The sequence below is a fragment of the Pollicipes pollicipes genome, unplaced genomic scaffold (assembly GCF_011947565.3).
Source record: "Pollicipes pollicipes isolate AB1234 unplaced genomic scaffold, Ppol_2.1 Scaffold_6052;HRSCAF=7182_pilon_pilon_pilon, whole genome shotgun sequence".
Classification (NCBI taxonomy): domain Eukaryota; kingdom Metazoa; phylum Arthropoda; class Thecostraca; order Pollicipedomorpha; family Pollicipedidae; genus Pollicipes; species Pollicipes pollicipes.
In genome coordinates, this window is record NW_023596805.1 from 24,880,862 (window position 1) to 24,893,059 (window position 12,198).

Below are 12,198 nucleotides of genomic sequence, written 5' to 3' on the forward strand. Positions count from 1 at the left end.
TACCATCTACCACGCATATGTGCTATGTACACACACTAATGTACCAGTACTCTACTGCCATGTGTCATGGTAGCAGCGTACTAGCGTCATGCGAGTGGCATTACCCTAAAACGTCAGATACTTCGCAAGCTATCAGATACAGACGTAGCTACCAGACGAAACAACAGTCATCAGAAACGGCAGCCGACGAGATACCCCGTGGGGCCTTCTTGTCTATTTCGGTGTCTGTGCGGGCTCCGTGCGTTGGCGGTCCACATCAGCCCTTTTCGCGTAAGCGCCATTAGACAGCAACCTGATTGGTGCCAAATCGGATCTCCTCAATGAATTGCATAAACTGGAGCGGAATAGCGGTCTGCCGTCATACCTTTCAAAATACGGTATGTTTTTGTTAGCTCCGAGGCGGTCTTGTTTCATTATCATGTACATTTTCGTCATTTCACGTTTACGATACTTCGCTTTCTTCCAATGGAGCCTGACGCACGACCGTAACATGACGACTTTACATATGATAAAACAAAAACGTTTCCGGAATAATGTGTATCAGCTACTTCGAAAAACCTGATAAAACAGCACGAAACACACCCGCTGTGTGTCCTATTGCACGCACAATCCAATTAGGTGCCTGTGTAATGCGACGGAACCAAATCATGTATGAACAGAGCTACGCCGGTGGCTTCTCGTATCATTTATCAGGGGATAACATGGTGCTTTGAGGTTGTAGTCCTAACATGGTGCTTTGAGGTTGTAGTCCCGAAAGCCCAATACGTGGACAAGACCACTGGCATCTTACATTAAAACGTTATCAGCAACATATCAAGCCGGAAGCTTACTGCCGGCGCAACTGAAGACGAATAAGGGGACACAAACCCTCGGGTTTGCGGCAAGTTAGCAGGGCTCAACGCTACCCTCCCACGTACAATCATCGAGATCAAACACATCAACGCCCCGCCCTTCACTAGTTGAGTCTTAGCCAGGGTACCAGCAGGCGAGGCCATAAACGGCCGATCTCCCTTCACGCGACCCCGACGGGCACGCCCCAGGCGTCCTGCGCTGCCCGGCCGGCGGGTCGCCGCCCGACGCCACTTCGACCCAACGGCAGTCGATACCCGGCTCACTGCGACGCCCGTTTCCGGCAAACGGCGCCCCGCTTTATGTGGGCGCCGTTGACGCTGCGCAGCGGTCGGACCGTGTCCGACGGTGGCAGCGGCGCCGGACCGTGTCCGCCGGCCGCAGTAACGGACACGGGAGACCGTGTCTGCCGGCCCCAACGACGGACACGAGACCGTATCCGCCGGAGGCAAGGACGGACATGTCGGACTGTGTCGGGCGGCGGCAGCGGCGGACACGTCGGTCCGTGTCCGGCGGCAGCAGCGGCGGATACGTCGGACCGTGTCAGCCAGCCACAGCGGCGGACACGTCAGACCGTGTCCACCGGCCGCAGCGGCGGACATGTCAGACCGCGTCCGCCGGCCGCAGCGGCGGACACGTCGGTCCGTGTCCGGCGGCAGCAGCGGCGAGCACGTCGGACCGTGTCCGCCAGCCACAGCGGCGGGCACGCCGGACCGCGGAATTCTTGCAGGGCTGTGCAATCGAAGGTCTTGGCCAGCGCTCTACTCGACGACGGAGGTCTTCAGTTGACAGGTTGAATCGATCATGGCGATGGCCTGGCTGGCCCTGAGCAGTCGGTCCAAGCGAACGCAAACCTGAATACGCCAGCAAAAACGTTCTTAAGGACTGCTGCGTGACACGATTTCAAGAATGATGCAATATTATGGATTTCGCACAATCCTGACGAACTATGTTTGGGAATTGTGCGGAGTTCTAAGCAACTGTTTCAACCGATGGATATGTCAAGACGTTAAAAATACGTGTCCGGAAACGCTGCGCTGGAAAAGCCTGAAACGCTAAAAACACTCACGATCAATTAAATTGCTGTTTCAAAACGTCATACCACATTTAAAGAAAAACTCCACGCAAGACATGTGAAGACGACTTTAGCCGACGACCCAGTTAGCTCCAAACTAGAACGGCGGGCTTCTGCACCGATAGTCGGCCGCTGTCCGAGCTCTCCGGGACCCAGGGCAGGCACCGGCCGCCACTAGTCCACACACATCGGGACGCGGCGACTGCCTGCGGCGACCATTCCCGCTTCCGGCGGACGTGCTGTCGCGTGGGTATCGCGACAAACGTGACGCAACACGGCAAACAGGACTTATGGCCCTCCAGGTCATTACCGGGCCAGGTCAGTTGGCAAACGCGCCCATACATTCAACGATAATAGGGCGGGATGTTTACCCACTGTATTGATTAGCGCTAATAGTTCTATTTGCACGCCGAAGTCTCATTACGGGGAAGCGTATTATGCATGTACGCCACGGTCCAGACTAAATGACGTAAGACAGCAAGACAGACACGTGAGACAGTCGCATGCAGACTTCCCTATCGATTCCCACAATGACCACTGGCGATCAAGGGGGCGATGAAATGCTCAGAAAATTGCAGCCGTCGTGCTAGGAAAGAATACGATCAAAAAAAGAAAGAAAAAAGATCGCAAAGACACATACGATAAAAAAGACCCATCAGAAACTTGTTAATACCGGAACATGAAGATACTTTCTTAAGCACAAACAACTGTTTTAATACAAAGCGTCGTATGAAAAACTGCCACGTGACGCGACACTATTTTCATCTTTTCGACGACTCAGCTCCGCATGACTGGAGCAAATACCCAAGATGGCGCAACGTGACCGAAACATCAAAAGAGTAACGCCGGTCTGAGTGACGTCATAGGTAGCTTTCCACCTGCGGTGCAGGAACCACCGGCGAGCATCCGTATCGAACAAGATGGCCGACACGAAAAGGTTTTCAGGCCAATCCGGCGCCAGTGACACGTCATGAGTGGACGGATGACGGACATACTGCGGCCAGGCGCCAGCGACACGCTACGGGTGGACGGATGATGGGCATACTGCGGGCCAGGCGCCAGCGACACGCCGCGGGTGGACGGATGACGGGCATACTGCGGCCAGACGCCAGCGACATGCCGCGGGTGGACCGATGACGGGCATACTGCGGCCAGACGCCAGCGACAGGCCACGGGTGGACGGATGGCGGGCATACTGCGGCCAGGCGCCAGCGACACGCCACGGGTGGACGGATGAAGGACATACTGCGGCCAGGCGCCAGCGACACGCCACGGGTGGACGGATGACAGGCATACTGCGGGCCAGGCGCCAGCGACACGGACGCGGCTGGGTCATTCGCCAGCGATCCCTGCATGGAGTCACATCAGATCATATCAGATCCCTGCATCCCAGTCACACAACGAAAGCCTGCGTTCAGGAGGTGCCCGAGAGCGCCGCGACACGAGCCCTGAACCACCGCCCGAGGCCTCGCACCGTCAAAACACTCACACCGTCGCCTGGAGGCGGGTCGTCCCCAGCCGCAGCGCCGTCACAATATTTCCGGCGTCGCCTCGCGGCCGCGTCAGCAGCGACAACCGCTAATGGCTGAGACGTCGACCGTAAAAAACGTTCGCCGGCAAACATCGCCGCGGCGGCGGCAAAACACGGCCTTTGTGACGTCACTGCTGACCACCGCACCGGGAATATCACCACCGGTGAAACAACTGGGGAGGGGGGGGGGGACAGGAACAGGAGCTAGGAGAGTGTCCTCCAATTTTTACAAAATCGTGTTCAGTCCCTTCTAACTTTGCCCGTAGAGTACAAGTTTTTCATGTTTTTTCCCACTCAATGTGTCATTTCAAAGCCAGAGTGTTACGCAAAATCTCAATCTGACCCCCAATCATGAGTTGTCCTCCCAATCACATAGAAGTAATTGCACCCCTGCACCACAACGCAAACGACCCCATCCAAAGGCGATGCTCACTCACTGACGTCACCACAGAGTCACGGCAAAAACACATCAGCCACGGCCACCGCCGGTCCCTAGTGGTCCGTGGGGCCCACAAAAACGGCGGGGGGGGGGGGGGAAGGAGGGAGGGTCGACCGGAGCGGGAGTGGCTGACATGGAATAGTGCCTTGAAAGCTTTTCCTCCGCCAGTACTTGACCTTGAACTTGACCGTGAGACCGGAACTAATGGCGCACGGTCGTAACTGTCGGAAGTTGACGTTACGCGATGGAAACAGCGAACGCCGCAGCCTCAACCGAAGACAATTGGACGTCAAACTCCTATGGCTCTGGATGAGGCCAAAAATTTGATCGGCCAAAAATTGACGGAAGCCGAAGTGTTTTTTGGTCGGTCGCGAAAGTAATTTTGAAAATTTCTGAGACCAGAAATAAAACAGATATATAAGGTTCTTCACAAAGGACCGCGTGGCGCTGATATGAATACAGCAGTGGCTAGCGCTGCACAAAGGACTGCGTGACGCTGATAGGACTACAGCAGTGGCTAGCGCTTCACAAAAGACTGCGTGGCGCTGATAAGACTACAGCACGGGCTAGCGCTTCACAAAGGACTGCGTGACGCTGATAAGACTACAGCAGTGGCTAGCGCTTCACAAAGGACTGCGTGGCGCTGATGAGACTACAGCAGTGGATAGCGCTTCACAAAGGACTGTGTTTTTTGGAGTTTTAGGGCGCGCCGAGTACTGTGGTCATTTTGCGTCCATTTCACAAAGGGCTGCGTGGCGCTGATAAGACTACCGCAATGGCTAGCGCCTCACAAAGGACTGCGTGACGCTGATAGGACTATTGTAGTGCCTAGCGTTTCACAAATGGTTGCGTGGTGCTGATAGGACTACTGCGGTAGCTAGCGCTTCACAAACGGCTGCTTGGCGGTCCTCGCTGCGCAACATTTATGAGAAGGGCAAAGCCGGCAAAAACGAAAACATGTTACAAATACCAACAAAATACCTAAAGCGCACCACTTGTTCATCAACCCACATCACTGAGCATGAGAGGGTGTAGCTCATTCGGATGGGCAACATGGCTACAGGACCGTAAGACCAGAGCCATCCTGCCTTGGAGCACGATCGTCACACGTCTCAGCCACCATCTCCTGGTTCACCCTATTCATCTATCAAATATCATACATCGACGCACGCGACTCCTCTGTAAGGCCTGAACCGAAGCACATCGCATCGCCTCGCCCCCTCCCGCTCTTTGTTAAGTCCCATTGCCCATGTGCCAAAATATCCTTTTCCTCCGCAAGGCGACGGGGCGTTGCTTCCGTAAACCAGCTGCCACCGCATACATCCTCCTGGTGGTTTCTGACAACAAACCCGAGGCGCGTGTACCGGACGAGAGATGTCGGCCCGTGCTCTGCCCTGATCCCTGGTTTATCGACACGCAAACCGAGACAGGAGGAACTGATAACGTCTGATCTTTCCTTACGTTGACGTCCAGTCCTAGTGACAGCAGCCCTTACTTTCCTTCTGACGCATGCATTACGTGCCAGTCGAAGTATGATATTTCACCGTAATCTTTCATGTATCATTCACCTTAAAGGGAGTGTTCCCCATTTATGTGGGGTTTTGGACTGAAAAAGTCACCCTGAAGACATTTCCGTGCTATTCACAATCCTGCCGTTCTTAAGACCCAAGCTCCTCTAGTTGTTGAGCACCATGTCCGCAAAATGGGGAAGCATTTCGGGAGAGCATTTAAATCATCTTGACATTCATGACGTCATGATAACGCCATTCAAATCCAGCCGTTCTATAAGCATATGGCGATCAGCGCCAAGAAAAATACAATTGTCGTGGCGTTCGTACCTGCCGTTTGTGAGCGCAATTTCCAGATATAACAGCGGTCAATTGGCCCTCAGTCAGTGTTATGCAGGATACGATGACGTAATCAAACCATGACGCATTGAGGAACATCTTTACAATACAAAACATTGTGCTGTCTACAGTAGTCTTTTCCACTTAACAAGTATACCAATGCTGTGAGTGAGCTTATTAGTATTAGTCAAGTGAGCCTATTTCTTCATACCTGGTGCTTCTTTCAAAAGTGAAACATCCTCTTTCAGTGTCGGTCAAAACGCAAGCTTCTCACACCAAATCGTTCGTGTTCACTGGTTGCGTGGGTACGAAGCCATACGGTCTTTAATCAACGGAACTAACCGAACGCCATGAACGTCATATGTTTAGCCGGTTTGAACCGGTTTCTATTCGCCGTTCGCTGATTGCCGTTGGTTGCTAACAACGCAAGAACAAGCGCTGTTGATGACATCGCCTACGTTTACGTAAGACTCCCTACCATTTCCAGGGAAGCATACTAGCTCAACGTCTCTAAGTAAATCATGACATGCAATATGCATCAGAGCATCACTGCTCCGAAGTGGCGCCATAGTGACGCACCAGCCCTCTAATCAACTGTAAGCCCACGTGACACAGCGGCGACACTCACCTGGTTTTCGAGCAAAAGCAAGCCACCTGTGCGCAAATAATGACATTTGCCGACTGTAATCTCGGCGTCGATATAGGTCGAAGGCGACACAAGCCACCCCCCGATCAAACGAGATTACATCGATCAAAGTAGGACGAAACCGATTACAAAATTACGTGATTAAATTATTGTAAAAAAGGTTACAAAAGTTGAAGGCTGTAGATTGCGTGGTAGATATGTGGATACTAGTGAAGCACACCAGTTCAGATCACAAACTCGGTCGCCTAATCCATATGGTCGGTCAGATGTGTTTATGATCAGATTGATGGGGATTGCACGCTCACTGCGAAATGACAAATTCAAATAATGAATGTGAAGATGTTCTGCACTTGATGCTTGCCGTCACGCGTAAACTGACATTAGTGTCGGAGGGATCCGGGACCCACAAACTTCTGGGCAGATTGGACTATTTCTGCGTTTTGACGATAAAAATGGCATCAAAACAGAGATGGATCGCAATAGCGTTTTAGTCGTGGCTACCTCCATGCTTACACGTGATTCACCGCCAAATGTTCTGTCGCTCATCTGTTCTTTATTTCATGCTTAGCGTAACAATGTGGACATCTTTCACAAAAGCTTATCGCGTCAGTGGCTTTGATCATCGCAAAAATATTTCCAAATATACTGCAAAGGAGTCAACGTCAAAGGTGTTCATCCGTGTCTACGATGCGTACTTCAAAACAGGGGTGGAGTCTCCTATTCAATTGGACGGGGGGGGGGGGGAGTTTAAGCTCTCCGTCAAACTCGGGCTCCAGCATGCCCCCACTTTGAAAAGAAGGTGGACCAAATCCCGCGAAAAACCCAGTTGTTGACACATTTTGGGGGAAGGTTTTTCTCACTGCTTTGTCCGTCACCGATTTTGCAATACTACGCCTCTGATTCAAAGCATATACCAACAAAAGACAAAACAGCGATGGCAAAAACTAGTCGGCAGGCTTCCAGCAGGCCCCGCCAGTGGCTTTGAATTAGTACAAAACATTCCCACAAATACTACTCTAATACTCATACCGCAATCATCACGGACTATTAACCTAGTTACAAGCAGGGAGCCAAAATGTGCCGGCATATTCTAAAAGCGATGCCGGCGGATATATACTGACGTCGTATGACGACGTCTGATTTCATGAGGTCAACAGACGCCGCGTGAACGTCCACCGATACCGATCAGCTGTCAAACTCCACTCCTGATTCCACCAAACTCCAAACTCCAGCATTAGCAACTGGGGCTTTCGGACGCCTCGACGGCGCAGTCGCATAGCGCCCATAACGCACGTCCTTATCTAAGTTGTTGACAATTTCAAAATGGGTTATTACGTGTCGCGAAGAATCTGAATCGGTGTATATATATATATATATATATATATATATATATATATATATATATATATATATATATATATATATATATATATATATATGTGTGTGATATGAATGAAAGTTAGCATGCGAGAGGCATTTCGAGAGTTGTTCGATTTTAGGTGCATTGGGGTGTATTGGGTAATTGCCGAGTGAATCGAAGAGCGTGAGAGACGGTGCAGTCGGGTCGAAGTACCGCAGCCGTTCAGCACGTGATGCGGGACAAGAGCGGAGCACGTGACGCACAGTAGGCGTTGTGTTACATTGGCGGCAACGAGGTGGTTCATCGCGACATAAAAGGTATCTATGGATAGCGTAAGTATGGCTGATCCGCAAGCAACTTATGACTTCCTCCCGCCTCAAATTCCGATAGGATGATTGCAATTTCTTGACAACCAGATTAGTCGATTTTAGTTTGCTGGTGCCCACTGCATCCCGTATACTCTGCCACTGGCCTCGTAAAAAGGTCGATATGGCTGGGTTTAAGCACGTGCCGGGTAGTGGACACGATCCGTGCATGGACGAAGCTTGGCACGCTTTACGGCGGCGTCAGCAAGCCCTACCACCGGTTACTACAGCCACAGCCGCAGACGTAGCCGAAGCTGCAGCCGCTAATGCATTCGCAGAAGCCGACGAGGCACGCCGCAGGCTATTCTGAGGAGCCCGCGCGGCGGTGGCTTTCAGCATTGACAACACCATCCGGGTTGAATTTCACTCCGAAGAACGAATGATAGCAGCGAGGCAAAAAGCCACGGCGCTGCAGTGATTTTGTACCGCAGATGCCAGGGCACAATCCGGAAGGAGTGCCACCATACCAGAGATGCAGCGGCTTGCAACGATTACGCATTTGCCAACCTGCAAAATTAGGTCCAAACCATGGTATACACGCCACCAACCACGGCAGTCGCGTGGGAGGAAAATAACCCCACAAGTCTCGTATCGAGGTCTCCACCAGCGAACTGCAAATGAATTCAGTAGTATCTCCAGAAACATACCTTCAAGATTTACCCAAATGACCTTGGCCCCAAGCCGATGCGGCCATGCAATAGAAAAGGTCGCAAGTCTGTCCCTCAAACAAAAAGACGCACAATGTTTCAAAGCATCTTAAAGTGAGTTGGAAAACATCTATGCATGTTTATATCATAAACAAATCAAACAGCAATTTTCCCAAGAACAATCTTGTTGAAGATATCATACCTACCTTCACAAGGCGCGGACACTGGCCCCGAAGCCCTAAACATCGGGGTCTAACGAAAAGCAGCACGAATCTTTCCTAACACGCGCGATGAAGCGTCTCTCGAAACTCTTCATCCTAGACAATCTAGGGGTGAAAAGTTGAAGGTGGACAAAAACCGATTGGAAAAGGGGACACGTGCCACTTACACATTCCTACTACGCACTGACACATTTTTCTTGACAGCCGCATATCAGCACTGACGGCTTTATGTTGTGACCGCACTGGACATCTGCTACCGACAGGTAATACCACCAAACAGCAGACCTCGCCGGCTCTGGCGGGCGCCGGTAAGGGCCATCTGCTCGACCGGCCGCCAGACCAGGCTGGAAACTCTGTGGAAATTTGCCGGAAATTTGGAAATGCTGCCCAACTTTGGGAAATGCTGCCGAACATTTGTGTATGGTCTGCCCCTGCCTCTATGCACAAGGAACTTCGTGTACGTGTAATGCATGACGTCTGAACGTGTACGCCTATTGCACGATGCCAGTATGCTTTGTTCCTTCATAAGTAACTCGGGAATCAGCAGGCCTGCAACATTGCATTAAGGCACATCGTGCAGACGTATGAGCAGACATACCAGCTGACATCCCACAGCGTTGCCAAGGCAACGCAACCAATCATTCCGTTTGCGTTTCCGATCACCCACCGCGCCTTACTCAATCAGAGCCGGCTGGCCGGAGCCCCTGCCAGCAAACGCAGCGTTTCGGGGCCGGCAGGACGACAGGGTTGGCGCCCGAGCAGTCAGAACTGGTAAGTCCCGGCCGGCGGGGGCGGGCAAACTCGGTCCATCGAGGCACCGAGCTGCCAGAACTGGTAAGTCCCGGCCGGCGGAGGCCGCGCAAACCAGGTTCATCGAGGCACCCGAGCTGCCAGAACTAGTAAGCCCCGGCCGGCGGGGGCCAGGCCAACTCGGTCCATCAAGGCACCGAGCTGCCAGAACTGGTAAGCCGCGGCCGGACAGACTGAGGCACGTACGCGAGGCCCGCGTGCGTGCTCCCAATGCAAGACGCCATGACTCCGCCATGGCCGGGATCAGGCCGACGGACAACACGGCGCAGACAATGTGCCACGAGCCGCGATGCCTCAGCAACGAAGGCTCGTGAGTGCAGACTTGGACGTGTTTTCGCGACTGGAGGCCTACATAACGGGGGCCCCTGGGACACCAGAGCCCAGAACAGGGCACGTACGGTACCGCACGTGATCCTATCACACCAGAGCAGCGCGCAAGGAAAGGAACTTGTCAATAATGCACAGCTGTGCAAAGACCAATTGCATAACGGTACTAGCGGACCTCATTATCAAACAGTTACTTAATATTTCAAACCTGGGACGACCACTACGGGGCTCCTGATTATTTCCGAATGAATATTACGGCAGGGATCATTTGACGCAATATTTTACGCCAAGTAACCGGGTGCAAAGTTGGACGTAGAACGTCCCGACGACCATTGTGAGCAAATCATTCAAGCCGGCGCCAAGTGCGAATGACCACGGGGCGTTTACCGTCGCACTTCACATCCGCCTGCATCGGTATGCTGTGCCGCAAACCCTCGACGGCGTCCGCCTGCAGCTAGCATGCTGCACCGCAATGCTACACCACCGACGCCTTGACGCGGCCGTGCGGCCCGGCGGCCAAACGCCGAAGAATCGCCATAACGATCAGCAGAACACCTAGCCGTGACGCGGGCCGGCCGTGAACCGGCACACCAATAAAACATAACGTGGGCAATGGCCAGCGTGCACCAAGCATGTTTTATGTCGATGCGCATGCGCGTATCAGTTACCTGAAAGGCCTGATGAAGATGGAATATTTCGGCAAACAACTCGTGGACACGACCGGCTACAACCTGAGCGTTGTGCTGGACACAGGTTTCGAGTTCGCACAGGAAACGGTAGAATCAACCGTATATGTTGGCTGTATTCTAACAGCGAGACTTAAGGTCTCGGCTACATCTGGCCTTACGACAAAGGTTTACCACAAGCGGCCCACTCGCACAATTGTCCAAATGTTGATGTCCCTTTCCGCAAAGTAGCCCTCGTTCTATCCAACGACGTACAACATCTGGATACAACTTGCGGCAGAACACTGTCCAAACACATTTCAGGAAGCTCGGTCACGAATATGCGGAAGCGCGCGTGTCTTGCCTTTCTGCTGAAGCAGAATGTCGGCTATGCCTTACAGAATGTCCGCGCGATACCTTACTAGGCTGTGAGCCCACGCGTGATTGCGCACCAGTGCATCATACTGCGTCTTCTGCGTCCATCATGCATCATGCATCATCCTGCGTCTTCCATATGTCACCAGATTTCATCCATATTCACCACTTGACTTCCAGCATAACAACCGCTAAAGCGATGTGAACAATCCCACGATGGGAAATATCGAATATGGAATATATTATGTCGATTGGCAGGAATGCCATTGGCGAACAGTACTCACAGCTGCTCGCCCAGCTCCTCCTCCCAGGCGCCGTTCCGACCAATCACGTCCCGGGCCAGGCTGAGCGCCGTGTTTGGTTGGTCGAGGTTCAGGTAGCACGTGACCAGGCCCTTGTATCCGGTCAACTCACTTCCTGCCGGCAGCACAGAGGGTCGCAAAGTCACGCAGGGCCGAGCACACACAAATCCAATGCTCCAGCCTGAGGTCACGACCTTGACCTACGTGCGGGACGCCAGCCAGGCAGGTACTCTAGTGCGGACATAAAATTGCAAAAAGTGTCCGTTTTCAGAGGCTTTGTGGCGAGAATTAATTATTATAGAATGTTTCCATACCTTTGTCTCCGGAATATGCGAAGTTAAGGCTACAACGACGCCATAAAACATCATTGTCCCATGTCATTATGCACTGATCACGGCAGGCTAGATCAGACTTCACCACAATCCACTCCAATAACTATGCCATACTGCGTCTTCCAATGTCACACCACGCTTCAAGGCATGCTGCATTTGACATGATATATCACGCCAAGCTGAGACGTGACAGATTGATACAGACTACGCTTGGAAATACTCGTGTGGTTACGGGCTGGAACGGAACGGTTTTGAGCTTGTAAAATAGCGGATTCGTAGTGACTGGTTGCAAATTGGTGGAATAGACACCACTCGACACTGAAAATTTAATCCACAAAAAGCCCCACTCATGGTCATTCCAACACCAAATTCACGAGTACTTAAAGCCGCGTTACATTTGACGAGGA